The sequence below is a fragment of the Centrocercus urophasianus genome, unplaced genomic scaffold (assembly GCF_019232065.1).
Source record: "Centrocercus urophasianus isolate 14NV4802_14NV808 unplaced genomic scaffold, USGS_Curo_1.0 seq_15, whole genome shotgun sequence".
NCBI classification, from domain to species: Eukaryota; Metazoa; Chordata; class Aves; order Galliformes; family Phasianidae; genus Centrocercus; species Centrocercus urophasianus.
In genome coordinates, this window is record NW_024884697.1 from 34130517 (window position 1) to 34147297 (window position 16781).

Sequence of the window (16781 nt, forward strand, 5' to 3'; positions counted from 1 at the left end):
TGTGAATAAGTGCAATCAGGAAACCACTTGTGTCTGTGTATTGTCTAGTACCTCAGAGGGGGGCCTACTACATACCCATGTCCCTCTTTTCAATAAGGCAATAGGAACAAGCCCACTGATGAGAATCCACTGGAGGATTTTTAATGGTACATTTATTGATGCAGACTTTATTAGGAGTAAGGTAAAAAAAAAAAAGCAATGTTTTGTTTGTTTCAGAACTCTCCAAAGGAAGCTCCACCTGTCCACCGCACGGGGCTGCCAGGTTACTAAAGCCTATTAATCATTAGCAAGGTCATTTCCAGGTTTTCCATGACCCTAAAATTAAGCCATGGTTGGTGATTATGACAATCCAATTACCCGACGCAGTTTTTCCCAGTTGATTATTTAAGCTGGACAACTTCTTTAAATACACCTTTTCATGTTTATTCAGCACTCTCGAAAAACACAACGCCCAGATTCCCAGTCCCTAGCGGGCCTGGTGCCTCCCGGTGCTGGGATGAGTGGCAGGGCTGCAGCCCATCAGCAGCCATTGCCCTTCGACCCCACCATTGCAGGCACAGGAGGTGCTTCCGCCTCGCATGCCCTCCTCGCCCCACTGCTGCGCCCCTGAGGCCGAAGGCAGGCCTATGTCAGCCCCGGGTGGAAGGAAGCCATTAACGAGTGGGAAGAGTAGTGCTGGCTGTGGCTGCTAGGGAGGGAGCTGCTTCATGCCCAGAGATCCTCTGTGCGCAGGGATGCTCAGCAGAGCTTCTCTCTCTGTTTTATGGCAGGGAAACCGCCACCGTTCCCCCATGAGTTTGATTTCTGTGGTATTCCTCTGGTCTATATGTGGGTCCTGGTGCTCAGATATTGCAGGGGTACCCAGTGAGCATTCAGGTGGGCTGTAATTGCACTGAAGAATCACAGTTAGGCACATGGTTTCCATCCTTACTGCCTTACTGATGCCTTTTTGAGTGCCAGAATCGTCTTGCTTGTCTAGTTTCATGTTTCAGTAGAATAATTCATAGGAAAACAAATTTAAATTCACAAAATTAGGCAATTGAAAAACTATAGGACCCAGCTTTCCTGCTGATCTTCAAAATTTCTAAGAGAAAAGGGTCATGCAGATGAACAGATGGATAAACAAGGCTGTTGTGGGGTAGGGATGTGAAAAGCTCAGCAAATCAGAAAAGTACATAATGTTGTTTTTGTTAATAATACTGTATTTTGAGATAAAATAAATAAAAAGAGAGTACTGAATAACTCCCATTGACTTCATCAAGAAAAATCAGATCCTGTGTTTAAAAAAAAAAAAGCATGAGAGGAAATACGTAGAGGTTAAAAAATCTTTGAAAAGGACTGAATATACTGCCATTTCCTATTAGCCTTGGGCAAACAGTAACATAGACCTTTTAACATAAAACTGAGACATTTCTTTGCAAATCCAGATACACCATGTCCATTGTAGTCAGTCGTCAGAAGACCAAGTGATGACTCTCATTTGAAGCAAAATATAATTGGATAAATGTTAAAGTAATATTCGCAGTGCGGTTAAATAATTACATCTAATAAGCATAAGAATAGTTCACGCATTTTTCACAAACGTTACTTTCTCTATACTTGATAGTGTGAAATATGCAACACTTTGTACTGGTCACATTAATGGATGTTTAGGGAAAGCAGTGTGAATGAGACTGTGGTTACATTAATTGGTATGGTAATCTCTAGATTTTTCCTGCTCATCATCAGCATACATTTCAAACAGGTCTTCTAAGCATGTGGTAAAACTCCCTTTACTAACAACCTAAACTGTAGAAGAGAAGAATCACTTTTTCTAGGTCTACATGTTTTGTGGAATTGCCAAGCTTGAGAGTTTCAGTTTTCTGTCATGATGCAACACATATTAATGAATATTTTGACAGAAAAGAAAAACAGATTATGATAATATGCAAATTCCACTAATGTAATTATCCTCTAATTTACTCCTGCTTTCACCAAAAGTCGATCGGTATATTCAGCATAAGTTTGAGAAAATAGTGAATAAAAAATCATTGTGCAACTATAAGAATGTCATCCAAATAATAAACACTGCACATAGAGCATTACAATACACTTTTTATTTTTACACTGCTAGGTGCTTTATGAAACATTGCTATACCAATTTTATACTTTGTAGGTCTATGATGAAAACTCAAGTTCCCTAATGATCTCTCATTTGCCTGCTAATATTTTGGGGTTCTGTTTAGCCTTCACTTGTATAAGTGCTGCAACTGTTAGGAAATGACTCAGACCTGGGGATCTCAACACTTCTACACAAATCAAGCCCACATCACACAGAGTGAAGTGCTAAAGACTCAGAAGCTGCAATCAATGAACTAATGAGGGGAAGCAAGAATTAGTGTTAGAAGCAGGACTAAAACCCAAAGTTCCCTAAATCTTCATCATTTCTCAATTCACCTGAAATCATTTTGAAATCATTTGTCACAAGTTTTCTTCTCTAAAGGCAAGTTCTCTTCAACTGATTTTAAGATTCATTATCAATGATGTCAATCATTTACTTAAAAACAACACAAGAATACAAACTAATTTTGATAGAAAGCCTGTATGAATATAAAATGACTGATTTATGTTGCATTAAAGGGTAATATGCATCATGACCAATCAATGCAACCTGATACCTAAAAGGACCTATTCCACGCAGTTCATATTTGGTTATTTTGCAGCAAATTTACTATGTATAAAAATAAATAATGAACACAGTTCTTCAAACCATTTCCATCTTCTGCACTTCGGTGTGCAGATGGTTAAAACCTGATCATCCTCCCAGTCCTGACATCCCATGCCATTCTTAAAACACTGGAGAGTACCTACAGAGCTCCTCTCCTGCCTATGGACTTCTCTTTTTTTTATGGCTTCCAGCCTCAGTTCCAAATAGAATGGATTTTGCAGTTCTTACACATTAATCTTTTTTTGGCTCTGATTCCCTTTTGCTGGAGAGGAGATACTGGATGGATAAGTAGATACTAGTCTGATGTTTCCACAAGCATGCTTCACTATTCAGTTGATATTACTGATGTTTACAGCACTTCTACATGCATCTGGGATAAATCCTGCAGCCACTTATGTGGGAGACCCCATGTTACCTACCAGAATAACTCACTTATGGTAAAAAGAAGTACACTGGATATAACACTGGGGCTAATACCTATCACCAGAAGGCCATAGCTAGAGGACATTTAAGCTCAGCACTGTAAGAGATGCAACTGGTTGGGATACACTGATCCTAGGCATTTTCTGGTAGGAAGATTTGCCATTTCTGCTCATGTTTACTCTATCACATGGTTCTCTTCATAGTATTCTGGTGTTATGCTATTCTTTTTTACACTTATTTGCATGTGAACAATTGATGCTTCTTGCCCCGTACTCTGAGGAAGGGGTTTGGAACAGACTGCGTGCATTCTGAAAGAAGAGAATATACAGCTAGTAGGAAAGAAGGCTTCCACCCCACTGCAGTCTCCTAGACTCAAGAAACCTTATGGCAGCACCTGGCAGCATCCTCTAGCTCTCTGTGAGTCCACAGGCACAGATCAGGAGCCTCAGCTGTAACGTTTCAATAGCTTCTCTGGAAAAAGAAGGCGCTTCACCCTCCAGAGGGTCTGATCTTATTTCCAGAGCCATGAGCAAGAGCAGGCCAATACCTCTAACACTAAATTGCAAGCAATTCTCAGGATCTACTCAGAACTCAGCATGTCAAAATGAACTACGGAAATGGTTTTGACAAGTACTTCTGGACTAAGTTTTAAGCAATCAGTATCTGGTTAGGACAGGAATGGCTCAATATCCTGTGGAGGAAAACAGCTGACATGAGAGTAGTTTCAACTTTCTCTCTTTTAATCATGCTTTCTAATGTACTGCCAATTCACTCCTGTTCTGCCCTCGATAAGGCTATGCTGCTCTGCTACGGGAACTGACTGTTCAAAAATCCAAAGCTTATACAAGCTCCCATTTTTTCCTGTAGATTATTTCAATGATCAAATTGCATTTTGTCACGCAGACTCCTCTCTCCAATAAAATTTGAATGGTAACACAAAGCTATATTTCAGACTCATTCTCACATACACAAGCTTTTAGCACGGGTAAAAACTGAGTTAAATGTTCAAAAACAAAAATAAATGAAGATGCTAATTTGTTGTGCTCATTTGAGTTGTTTGTTCTGAGCACCGAATAAATGTTTTCTGATTTATGCTTTAGATGGTAGAGCTTTAATTGACTGCAGTCATGTTTATTACTACTATTAGCTTCTTGCATTGCAGTTCTATTCTATAACAGTTGTTCTATTTCACACTGGAGGCCTCACTGCACAAGCATACAGGCTTAACCTACCTGTTCTGTCTCCAATGAATACACATGCTAATTTAAACCAAGCTATAATGAGTATAAGCAAAAGTGATTGAAAGAACAGGGAAATAGAAAAGTGAATGGAGAGTAAAAACATTCAGTTGATAAGGATGCAAAGATAAAACAAAAGCTCAAGTTAAAGAGTTCAGATAACAAACAAGGAAAACCATCAAGAAATGTTAAAAAAAACCTCACATATTCTGTCTGCTGTATCTTTAATCTTAACAATTAAAAAAAAATAAATTCTATCATTTCCAACTTCGATCTCCTGGGCAGCTGCAGTCCAAATGCTTCTCCCAGCACACACAAGGCTCACTTCTGTGCTAAGCACTATAGATTGATAAGAGTGTTTGCCTGCAGTGTGCAAAGAACTACCTATCTGGCCTATCTAAAAGAAGGGATCTGATAAATGAGAATGAAGAGATGCAACACTACAGCAGGTGCTTTGGGGGAGGTAATTTTTTAAGACTGCACACCTTAGCTTAGATGATTTTTGTTTTAATAAAACAGAAGTAATCTCAATAACCATCATGTGTTCTATATTAATTAACCTAATGAGCACAATTTCTACTTCTAACCTGCTGCTCCTTTAAGGAATAAAACATGCAATCCTTAAATCCAAACAAGCAAGAAAATAATCTGTTAATATATTAATGTACTGCAATATACTTTTCAGAAAACTAGCTGCTCTGGAAAAAGAGATGGATAGAAATATTCTTCATGTAAATGAGCAAAGAGAGTTCTTTATACAGTATCAGTAAGAAAAAAATATTTTTTTATTGTTACTTGAAAACTAATCAGTACAATGAGTTCTTTCCTGGTGCATTTGCCATTTGGGAAAGACAGGAAGGAACATCTGGGAAAAGAGGCGTTTACTACACCCTGTCAACCTTAAGATAATGAAAAAGCACACTCCTTGTTTATTTGACTTGGTCTTCATTATCTTTAAATTACTGCAAGTGTCACAGAGAAGATTTCTAAGCAGACAAATGAATTGTTAAGTGCACTCTGTAGAAATTACTGAACGACAGCAGTTCCTGACAAACGTAAAACCTGCAGGCCCACAGCGTTCTTCAACAAAGCTGCGCCATCTATGGACAGTGTCCCTTGCTCCTGAAGGCAGCTGATGCAATCGCTCCATTCAGTGACACGGTGGGCCAAGTATCTCAGGCTGGCTGTACAGACCAGAAATCCTTTTAGCTCATACACTTTGGAAGACACAGTCCCATTTCCAGAATGACTCATGTGCCTAAGCTAATCCGCAAAATTGATAGGATTTAGGATCTCAAAGACAGGAGCCAGAAACGTACATTCAGCTCTCCTGTTTAAGTATGTAAACCTTTCTCTATTCTTGGTATTTTCTTCTTGATTCACTTCACTTTTCTTTATTAGTTTCCAGCTATGCTTTCTATGGGAATGCTTGCTCAAACAGTAATGCACCGATTACCTGGATTCCTTTTGAAAATGGGGTTTAGGATATCCGCATGGCTTTGCAATTTGAAATGGAGCAATGCTTGAGTGCTTTCAAAAGACAGCTGTAAGTGTCCAATACCAGGGCTTACTTTATCTTGAACTCTAGGAATAAAATACATCTTTTTAAGTTCCACTGTCAAGTCCCATTAAGGCCTAAGCAGCAGTTGAGAAGAAGACAAGTAAGTGGCTTGGAATTTCTTTCTATAGAGCTCAGCAGGTCCTATAGCTTGCATATGGTGGCCTTGGCCATGCCTACTGCTCACCTATATCGAAGATGTTCCTACAGATGAATGCATAGGCTGAGATATAGAGAAGGGAAACATATGTCTACCTGTGCCCAGAGATATAGGCACAGGTCTGAGCAAAGGCTTCTTGGATCTACTCTTCCACATAAACTACCTCAGTGAATTAGTATATGCTGGAAACTTCAGAGTGCAATAATTATAATTGCTTCTTATTCATAGTTCTCTATTAGCTAAGAATTCCTGGCCTCAAAAATCCTAACAGTGTTTGATATAAATTCACTTCAATTAATTTGAATGGAGAAGGGAAATGTAAGGAGTCTGATAAAAGCAGTATTACTCTAAACACACATCGAGTAATGAAATAAAGAGAAGAGAGAAGTTATATTTGAAAGAAAATTGAACTGCTCTCCTTGCCCCAGTCTCCACCCCAAATCTGTCACCCTAAATACTCAACAGGCAGGGCTCCATATAGCTAATGATGCAGCACGTGTCACATTAATATATATGGCAGGGAGGCATGAAGTTGGGGTACTATGTCAGATCAAAGGTTAACTTGTACCCCATTTTCAAATAGCCACAAAGAGGAGGTTTAGGGAAAGGACACCAGCAAAGTAAGCAAGAATTACCAATTACTTAATTAACGCTGATACCTTCTGTCAGTATGTCCTCCAGCTCCTACCCATCTGTAGCTTAGGAACAAACAGAAAAAAGCACTGATTGCACAACTTTGTGTGTAGTGGCTTCTCTTCCAAGATTTTCCCTCCAGACAGCAATCTTTGCTGACTTTATGACCCCTGCAATATCCCAGGACCATGAGCTCTGTAGCATGGAGGATTTGACTGGGCAATAGCAAACACTACACATAGTGACCGGAGTAGAGTTTAGGCCATCCACACTGGGGAAAATCCTTGTGACAAAGCAGAAAATATTTATTTCATTCTAATCTTATCAGCAAATTGCAAATGCATTCTCTGTAGCTGAAGGATTACCCTTGGGATTAATTACAAGACCAGCTTTCTGATTTTCACAACGCCTTCTTCTTTCACAAACCTATTATGTAGTGTGCTCTGAAGGCTAAATTCTCTTTGCAGATACCCCTAAAAATCCACTGAGGCAAAACAAGCTAATAGGGTATAAAGTGAAACAACACCATGCAAATTGAATTTACTAGCTATCCAGTATTTTGCTGCAGCCTCAATTGTTTTCCTTTATTTGTTGTAAGACCACACTGTTATGGCCACTATCAAACACAGGGAAAGGAACTGAAAGTCTTTAGACTGTACGAACATCCTCCAGTGGAATTTGCTACAACTCAGGAAGGATTTGAGACATCTCAGAGAAGAGAGATAGAGTTTCCCAAGGGACAGAGGGGCAGGCTCTGCTGCCTCCTGCCCTCACTGACTCCAACTCTCATTGGCAGCATGGCTTTGCAGGGAGCTGCTGTTGGCCATCCCGAAGCACTGAGACGGAGTTCCCTAGAGAAATACTGTGCTTAACGACATTTTTCTGTGTGGGAATTATATACAGCACTTCCCCTTCTGATGCCTATCACATATTTGAGCAGTCATTTGAAGTTGCTGTGTTCTGTTTTGCTCCTGTTATCAAGATGCAGTATTAACAAAACAGAGATAATTATAGCTACCATAAATTAATAACAACAATGTCCTCTGTTTGTTAAGCATCAAAAGCACATTCTTTGACAGGGCACAAAAGGGAAGTCCCTTTTCCCAGAAAGAGATATCACTGTCATAGCTTCTTACAGATTCAATTGGCTAGAGGACAGAATGAAGAGTTCAAGAGTTTGGGTATTTTATGAAGATGAGACTGGTTTGCATGATTACCTTGGATTAGTCACTTAACCAATTAATGTCTCATTTGCCTTAGCATGAAAACAATAAAAAGAGCTTCTGAAATATGTTGGTCATACAAAGCTAACGTTCAAAGTCAAAGCAAATGGATGCATCAGCTTGGCTGTGATGGAACCAAGGCAGACAAACAACTCTACCAAGAACTGGGCTGAAATGTCAATGTCATGTGGTATCAGCTATCACTTATAGGAAATGTTTCCTGAGCTAAGCCATTCTCACAGCATACTTCAGGCATCCTCATGTATGCTGTTGTAGTACCGCTTCTCTGTTTCCTGAGGCATGCCTGACTGCCTGTACGCATTTACTACCTTTAGATTTTCAGGTTTTTTTTGATGTTTTTGTTTTTTAATAGAGAATCATTTAATCTCTATATGTATAAAGACTCTTGCACAAACAGATCCTGATATGTGACTGAGGAATTCAGGTGCTACACTAATATAAATGCTAAGAGAATTTACCACAAGAGCTGAGGAACAGAAATAGCCTGACCTATAGCAGTGTTATTTGAGGAAAGGTGTGTTTGCAAACAAGTGACATTTCTGCTAGCAAATGATGTTAAGCTTTCTGTACATAGCGATTCTGACTGTGTAGGAGATCTCTGCTGAATTTCCAGGACCGGCTTTTTCCAAAAATAAGCACTGTAATTATTCAACTGCCATCATTTGCAAGTGTTTTTCTGACAAGGCACAGAAATAAAATGAATTATGACTGCAGTCAAATAAGAGAGTTATGGCCTGGAATATTAACTGATGGCTACTATGTAAGCTGGATGCTTAATAACTATTGTCCAGTATATGGCTTCCTGCGAGTCAGAGACGTACTTATTTATTTCATATTTCATTTTTGGAGATGTTTTGATGTTTTACTTTTCTTTCTTCAGCTGGTGTTCTTTGTTCCTAATGTTTTAAATTAAGGGCAACTGAGGTAAATTCAACTTTAAGCAGTTCTGCAGAACACCTGGACAAGAGGAATTGCATGATCAATGAGAAATACAGTGCAAAACAACATAAAAGGTGAATAGTTCTGCCTTAATTTGAGGCATAATCCTTTTTCAGACATTAACGGCAGCATTCAAGGAGACCATAAAAAAAGTCACCAAATGTGAAAAGTAAACCTTAACTGCAAACATAAATACTTTGTATATCTGGTGTGGATGCTCCTTTCTGCACTGGTTGTTCATTTTCCTGAAATCAGCACCTGTTGGGATCTAGTCAAGGACTCATGAACTGCAATACAGCTCACCCTGTGCAATACAGTAGCCTGACTCTTACAATGCAACTGATGCTCTCCTCACTCTCTTAGTCCTCAGCACTGTACTTCCAAACTGCCCATGCAAAAAAGAGTGGTATATTTGTTGGACACAACCTGCTAGGGGCTGAGCTGTTCGGAACAATCAAATCCAGCTAATTTGCATCCTCACTTTTCCAGCTGTCCCACTCTGCCTACACATTAGACTCAGAAGCCCTTACTGTGATAGGTGGCTACCGAAGCAAAGCAGAGCCAAAGAAGTCAATCACTGAAAAGCTGCAGCCTTTGGTTTAGCTGTTTGGCCAAACAGTGCTTAAAACCCAAGCCTGCTGGTGGACAAGACAAAGGAATTACTCACGCAGCTCAAATTACTGCACGCCCAGGGCAACAATGACCTGTGTGATCCTAGGCCTCCCGAAGCATTTCAGTATTAACATAGACATTTCCCTTCAGTTTCTTGTGCTGTGTGCTACTTTTCAAAAAATCAACTGGACAAATCACTGCAAAGCCACCAAAACTGTCTACCAGATGGCGGCCACTGATTAACTTGTCTTAACTTAAGCCAAAAAGGAAGAAAATGCGATGGGTGGAGCAGTAAAGACAAGCACAATCAACATCCGACCAAAGAGGGTTTCCTGTCACCTTGGGAACAACACTGATTGGCATTGTGGTTTCCTGTGTACAAGCTAAAACCAGTAGCAACTGGAGTAACAAGAATAAACGCAAGATAAGAGACCTGGGAATACAATAAAATTATTATAAAATTCCTGACTAAAGCTCGCGGGATGGAAAAAGCAAAACCAAGTATAGGCATGAGCTGCATTCTGAATGCAGTGTTTCCCTGCATCTGAGAGGACTATGAAGTGACACCAGAATATTTTTTCTGAATTAATGTGGGCTAGTTTGTCTGAATTATTCCCTCCCAGAAATGAATGTTCAGTGCTTTGAAGAATTTTTAGCTCTTTGCAAGAGAAAAAATAAAAAGGAATGTGAGACAATTTGGAGTTGACTAGGTGTAGATGGAGCTAGGAGAGGCAATGTACCATCTACTCAAAGTAATTTGCAGGAGATGCTAGAGACACGGGGAAATGGACTGTGGGTGTATGTCTGGGGACTGGCACATAAGTTATTTGCATCTACTTATTTAGATCATTAACTCCCAGAGACTATTGCTTCAAAGAGCTCTAACTTCAACCAAAAAACCTTCTAAAGCAGCCAGGAGTCAAACAGTTAAAGTATGGTATTTAAAAGGTCTTTGTTAGGCTGTTGCCTGAGTTCACTTCCCCTTCAGAAACAGGACAATTCACATTCCTGCCCTTTTCCTACACTGCAGATAAGCAAGGAGGTCTACAATGAACTTGGCTGAACAGACATTTGTGTGATTCAGGGGTCCAGTGTCTGCAGAAAGCTTTCAGGGAGACCTTGCACTAACAGAAATGTTACACCACTGCAAGCTGGATGTAAAGCACATAGTATCTAGTCATGAATTCATATCTTAAATGAGACCTTTTACCTCCCAACTACTGATCAGAAGATCCTCATACCTGGATCCCGTTTCACATTCCCCACCACTCAGATGAGTTCTCTCAACAGTGCAGTGCAGAACTCCTGCCCTTACCCAGGCACACTGCAGCTTTCAGCTAGCTGATATGGCCTCAGTGGTCCCTGGGGAAGAAGGACAGTGCTGAGCTGTGGGGAGACCCAAGCTGAAAGAAGGGTTACTAGAAAGCACACTGAGGACTGCTCCCATCACGTGAGCTGCAACACCAGATGTACACTTCTTGGTGTGCGCATCACATCAACAAAAAACAATTAAGCAGTGCCAGGGAACAGTCCAAGGCACTGTTACTTTATAATCAATACTGTTGAATTTCAGGCCTTACCCTTGGCTTGCTTTTAGCCTTTGCCAACAAGATTGCTCCATAGCAATTAATTCCCTGGCATTGTTTGGGAATGAGCACATGCACCAACCATTCCTGGTAGGCAGTCAGCATCCAGGCCCCTCCCTTTTAGAGGTAAAGGGACTTTGGCAGCATGGTGACAACTAACCTCTTCTATTGGCCTCAGTGCTAGTAAATGCTTCTGGATGTATTGAATTTGTTAGTCCATCTTACACACCTGGACAGAATGTGGTTGAGAGGTCTGCCAAATTATTAGAGAAATGCTTTTCTTAGGTCCTTCTGTAACTTTCCCTTTACTCTCTTGAAACATCATGCACCAACAATAACACATAGTTCTCTCACTGCTCTTTAGATTCAGGGCATCTTCTTGCTGCACCCTTTCAGATGGTCATGCGGGCCCAACAGCCTGTACCCAGCACAGGAGATCTGTGCAGCGTATTCAAAGTGCTCCAGTAAGCTGGTGGCAGAGACACAGGGCTGGAGTACAAGCATTCTACCTCCTACCTCAAACTCCCTTTGCTGGTCCCTGGTGCTTTCCAAATTCCTTCTAATAAGGGATCAGTGTAAAATCATTCTCCAGCTTTTACTTTTGTGTTGGCAGATAGCTGTGCTTTGAACAATTGCGCTGACATTTTCCTGAAAACAATCCTAGGATTTAAATTAAGAACACAGAAAGCATATTCAGCTCCACACAATAGGGTAAATTTATCCTCCAAATCTATGCAAACCTAGTATATTTTAGCCAGGAAATTCAATGTCCCTTCCTGTAAATATATTAAGTTCCCATGCTTGTGTCATAAACTACAAAAACTGGCATGTTTACAGTCCTTAGGCTGCAAGGTGCTACCATCTGTGTACTACTTTAAATGATTACTCACAATAGCCAGTTTTATATCAAGATAGCAGATCAGCAATGCCATAATTATATTTGCAGCACCAACAGAGCTCGGTGATTTAAATATCAGAACAGAAACAGAGATAATTGTTGGAATTTTCCCTCATCTATTAGAGTAGAGATTTGGTTGAACACTGATACCCTGAGATGCAGGTGCCTATATAGGAATGAAACAAAGAATACATCAGGTTTTTTACTGTTTCCAACACATCTTACTAAGTTGAATTGTTTTGCATGCAGTGACATTAATATAACTAATCATTTTAACATATTGCTTTTCTAACATCAGGATAATAAATATTACAGTTAGTACTTGATATCCATGGTATTTATCAGCTGGATGGCAATTGATAGGGAGCAAAAATTGTATATGTGGCTAGAAAAATAGTTCAGTTTGTGTGGCTATGCAGAATAACCACAAAGCACTCTGGAAGTAATGCCTCCATGGAAACTACATGAAAGAGCACAATAACACAATTTGATAGAACAAATTCCAAGCTACAAAAAAAAGAACTATTTTTCAACATAGCCAGTGCCATAAGCTTTGTACTTTTGCCAGTGATGAACAAGAGCCTGCATGCCATGCTTGTCACAGCAAAACATGCCCCAGTGGAGGTGAGCCAAAGTTTCACAACTGCTACAACAGTTTCATTGCTAGGAAAATGTTGCCCATGCAAGCCAACTTTCATTGTGCTCACAGCCTCTCTTCGGTGTCCATAAACGTTCTGCAAAAGTCAAAGAATGTAAATGGCTGCAATTTTTTCCACATGGAGGAATTCTTTTCCATACCTTTGCATCATATGCACTCCCATGTCAGATGCCATTGTGTCAGACGGCCCCTACACTGCCATCTGTCACACGGCAACAACATGTAACAGAATGTTGGTGAGAAGGTTCAACCTCTACTGCTGTACCATCAAAATCCATCCACCTTTGATGTTGTGGGCCAACGTAATAAAACAGGAGGAATTACTTTTGGAGCAACCTTCGTACGAGAGGAGAACAACTATCAGTATTAACACAGGCATTTTCCTCCAAGTCCAAATTGTCCACAATTTCTCTGTATAGGTGTCAAATAGTAGATGTTTCTGAGGAAGGATGCCAAGGGAAGATAGAGAACAACCACTGTTCTCATTACCTTTATGCATGGACATGTACGAGTACCCATAGACAATACATTCCTGATTTAAATCTTACCTTTTGGCAGACAGTTCCATAGACTAGTATGGGCAATCTGAGTACATTATTATTTATTTAAGTTATTTAAAACTTTACTGCTTTTCTGTCATTCTTATATCATAAGGAAGCAGACAGAAGTGACCATTTATTGGCTTTGCAAGACACATCATTTTAACCTATCTTTCATCATACTTACAAGTAGCTATTCTTATTGTATGTCTATTGAGTATTTATTTGAACTGGACAAGAACTGTCAACTCATGGGCATCTTCCAGATGATAAGGGACATCTCACTCACTGCTTACAACCTGTGCCATAGGCTTTTATAGTACTGCTCTGCTTTGTAGGGAGAAACAGCACCATGTACAGATCTCTCATAATCAAGGTTCAAGCCAAGATTTAGCGCTGTTTGTGAGACATCATAATTGGCATTGGTTTAGGTGATTTTTCTTCTGCCCATTCTCTTTCTGATGACTCTTGATTATCTCTAGATGCTGCAAACTAGTCCTGCATGCCTCTAGCATCCAGACACGTGAGCGTGATGAGCTGTCCCTTATAGACAGAATCATTTCCTATTGAATTTGTAACAGATCAAGAAAACACTGCTGTGATCTTTCCCATTGATTATTTAGATTTAACAGACACAGTATTAGGTCTTTGTAACTAGGAAGGGATACAAATGCTTTGGAATACTTTCCAAAGCACCGTTTGTGGTTTTTTAGCATACACAATAGAGCAGATATTTTCCAGTCTCTTTTCTTCCATGTACTTTTGCATGCTAGATAATAACTAAATTATCTGAACAAAACAGAATGATGTACACTAGTTTGAAATACAGTTGTCCTAGTCAAAAATAATACCAGAACTAAAAAACAGCATCGGTGTCTGAGGAAAATGTAAATACATCTGTAAAAAAAGTGAACACTGTGCTGGTGTGGTAACTTCTTTATATCCCCATCATGCTTGTGTTTTAACAACTCACTGCTTGTACTAGAAACTTTCAAAGCCTGACATGTCAAAAATATCACATCCCACATCACCAAACTCTGATTTCGGCTGGAACCATTCATGTCAACAAGAATTTTGGGCCACCCCCCTGAATAAAATAAAGCCTTACTCTGCTGGGGGAAAAAAAATTATATATATATACATACATATATTTGTATATATATATAATATATATATACATATTACATATATATTACATATACATATATATATATATATATTATATAATTATATATATATAAAAAATTATATATATATACATATATATATGTGCAATCAGATCTACAGCCAAAGCTGGACTAAAAAATGCTTGCCAATCCACCACCAGCTATTCAGAATTTACTGAACTTTACCCAGTTTCTGAACCTGGGAGGGGGCAACCCTGGATGTAAGTACAGACTGGGGGATGAGAGGCTGCAGAGCAGTCCCTCAGAAATGGATAGAATCACAGAACCACAGAATGTGCCTTAGGTTGCAAGGAACCGTAAAGACCATCCGGTTCCAATGGTGACAGTGACAGGGTCAGAGGGGATGGCATGGGGGCACATTAGGGGGTTAAGGTTCTTCACTGCAGAGCAGTGGCACGGAACAGGCTCCCCAGAGCAGTGGGCACGGCCCCAAGCTGCCGGAGTTCAAGGAGTGTCTGAATACCGTTCTCAGACATAGAGCTGGGTTTGAGTTGGACTCAGTGACCTTTGTGGGTCCCTTCCAACTTGGGATATTCTCAGCTCTGCAGGGAACGCAAAGCTGTATGCAGGCAGCGCAGCGCAGCAGCCTCCCGCCCGCTCTAGATGTCGCTCTTCCCCCGGCCAAACCCAGCGCCTCTCCACCGCCCGGCCGGTATCTGACTACGGGCAGCGCTGCGGCCCTGGCAGCCCCAGGACATGGTGATGGGCTGTGAATCTGGTTGAGAACCAGGTCCTAGCCGCTCAATAGCTAGGCCCGTGCCGGGTTCAAGACATACGAAGCTATTGCAAGCCCGAGGAATTAGCTGCTTTTACAGCTGCATTAACCAAGGCACCAGGCACCAGAGTACGTGGCACACAAAAATCAGCTGTGGCACCCTACATTTAATAATGCAAACGTTAAACAATATACTGGGAAAACTGTGTTGTATAAATGAGTAAAAGAGCCTTTTCAGAGGGATATGCAGGGAAAAAAAAAAGTTCAAAGACTTAGCTCCAGTGTTCAGAAGCAAAATGCTTTTTAAGAAGCCAGGCAATCTCCCAAAAACATTTTGATAGGGCATGGACAGTTCTCGATTAACAGTTTGTCTGCATCTGCACCAGCTAATGTGATTCATATTAAAAATGGAAAGGTTCAGAGGGGCAGTTGTTGTGCTTCTTGAATGCATGGTAATAATTCTGCATGTAGAACTTGAGAGACAGGCAGTGTCTGGCCTTTCTGCCCCATCACTCAGACACAGCTGCCAGACTGCTTCTAGCTGGCTGGGCACTGCTCCCGACTCACTCCCGTGTGGCCAACAGTGCACTAATTCTCACTGAAGCGAGACAGTTTTCTCAGGTCTGGATTGTAAGAGTTGTTTTATAACCATGGGTCACACTCCAGAAATCAAAATGGGGACTTAGATAGTCAGAAACTATGGCTTAGGACCCCTTGTGAAGTCACTTGGTCGAAGGAAATTCAGTGCTGACTTCATCAAAAAGTCCCCATACCCATATACGTCTGTCAAGAGCTTGTCATGCTGGCAAAAAACAGCATCAGGGCTGATATCTCTACTGAATGGGGGCTCCCAAGCTGTGGCTATGATCTGGAGGGGATGCCCAGGCTTGATCCCACAGTAATAGCTGCTTATTTCAGAGGACAATAATACAACCTATTTCCTGTAGTTTTCTCTCTCACATCCCACACTATGCGCTTTATATCTAGGATCTGGAATCCTACATATAAATAAGAGTTGAAATGAGAGCAAGCATCAAAACTGATTTGCTTCCTTCCCCCATTCCTTATTTTGTGATATGACTCCACTTTTTATGACAGATTTGCCTTTCAGCATCTTTTACTTGTGGAAAACTCAGAGTGGTTCATACAGCCATTGATAAAATCTGTCACTGAAATCCCACCGTTCCAAGTGAATCAGAATTACGGCTCAGCTCCGAGAGTCCTCAAAGGGAATGCTCCCGTTGGTCTGCCTTTCCATTCTGATTTTCCTGTCAAATTTGTGTGGTGTCTGTTCTTTCATTTATCTCCTGTGCTGGGGCAGAAGAGTTCAGTCGCACGGCTGCATGCTACATTAGTTATTCAGAGCACTGATGCTTTATGAAAGCGGCCCGCAGCCATGAGGCAAGAAATTATATAGGTTTCTAACAGAGGAGAGACAGATGTCAGTGTGCATTCTCCTGTTGGAAGAATAACTAGTTTCATAAAAGGAAAACTAGCCCAATATTTCAAAGATAGAATGAGTTTTGTGCACAGTGTCTGGTGCACAAGTATTTCTAAGGAGCTGATCATAAGGGTTGCTTTCATTACTAATCACTTCTTTTTCTTTTTTGTAATGGCTGTAAACCTTAGGCTGTACCCCTATCATGAGAGAAATCTGGATTTGAGAAGAAAAATGATCTTAAGG

The 16781-nt window shown here is 40.5% G+C and overlaps 1 protein-coding gene across 4 annotated transcripts in view; it reads right to left on the bottom strand.

Annotated features, from left to right (window-relative positions):
• The window catches only part of PTPRR (protein tyrosine phosphatase receptor type R), a 105044-nt gene that overhangs the window by 38900 nt on the left and 49363 nt on the right, over positions 1-16781 (bottom strand). The gene's annotated exons all lie outside the window — the stretch shown is intronic.